The sequence below is a fragment of the Belonocnema kinseyi genome, chromosome 7, assembly GCF_010883055.1.
Source record: "Belonocnema kinseyi isolate 2016_QV_RU_SX_M_011 chromosome 7, B_treatae_v1, whole genome shotgun sequence".
NCBI classification, from domain to species: Eukaryota; Metazoa; Arthropoda; class Insecta; order Hymenoptera; family Cynipidae; genus Belonocnema; species Belonocnema kinseyi.
Window position 1 is genome coordinate 3,305,441 of NC_046663.1, and position 1,300 is coordinate 3,306,740.

General features: G+C 27.7%; 1 protein-coding gene across 1 annotated transcript in view; it reads right to left on the reverse strand.

Annotated features, from left to right (window-relative positions):
* The window catches only part of LOC117175918 (transmembrane protein KIAA1109-like), a 178,513-nt gene that overhangs the window by 21,110 nt on the left and 156,103 nt on the right, over window positions 1-1,300 (reverse strand). The window lies entirely within an intron of this gene.

The window sequence follows — 1,300 nt, forward strand, 5'->3', positions numbered from 1 at the left end:
CAGCTTTTTGTATATAAATGCAAATATTTGTTGGAGAATTTAACAATTTTGTTAAAAAATTTATATTTTGATTTTGAAAAGCCATCTGGAATCTTTTTTGGATGAAAATTCAGCTGTTTTTTGAAAACATTTGCTTTATTTTAAAAAAATAAAACATCACCTGTTTTAAGAGAAGTTTAATATTTTTGGATAAAAATGAAAATATTTGGTAGAGAATTCTACTATTTTGTTAAAAAGTCATCCTCTTTGGTTAAAAGTTCATATTTTGACCGTGAAAAATTAAATTTTTTTTTTACAGATAATTCAACTATTGTTTTCGAAATTTATGTTTTTGATTTAAAAATTCATCTGTTTTAGTAGACATCTCTCTTCTTTGATTGAAAGTTTAACTATTTTGTTGGAAATTAATCTTTTTTAATTGAAAATTCAACTAAAAGTTAAACTACATTGTCAAAAAACAATGTTTTTTTTTTATTGAAGGCTTTCCATTTTTTTAAAGATGGATCTTTCTTACTTAAAAATTCCCCTTTTTTGGTAAAAAAAAGTCATTTTCTTGTGATGAAATTTTATTTTTGTTGGGTAAAAATGTATCTGTTTCGCGGAAAATTAATTTTTTGCTGGAAGGTCATATTTTTGGTTTGAAAATTAAATGTTCGTAGAGAGAATTCATCTTTTGGCTTGAGGTTTCAAATATCTAGATAAAATTTTATTTCTTTTTTAAGTGAAAAATCTTTATTTGATAAAAATTCGTCTTTTTGGTTTTAAAATTCGTTTTCTATTTGTATAAATTTCATCTGTTTTGATCGAAATATTAACCCTCAAATGGTACAATGGTGCGAATTCGCACCCGAATTTTTTTCGTTTTGTTAGCAATTTACGCAAACACATCTAAAGCAAATTATCCCCATATACAGGGTGGACACACTGGGGCTTACATACATGGCGAGTTGAATGCTACCCGAATTGTACAACAGCAGAGGAGAAGCCATTATATAGGGGTATTTTCATATTTCGCGCCTTTAAAGTTTCATTCGGATCGGCCATTCGGTCAAGTCCGTGCATCTTCGGATCAAGTTTACAATAGTTTCCATGGTTGCATTCGAAACTTCAAACGAATGCAAGTGTCAAAACAATATAAGTTATGTTATATAGTAATTACAAATAATAAAAGTGTTTATTCATAATGAAGTGAGACATTTGAACTGAGAAGTAAACGTCATTTTTTTCTGTGCCAATAACATTATAGAATGGCTGCTAAGTGACAAATACTATAAAATAGTAATAATATTCTGTGCTTCCA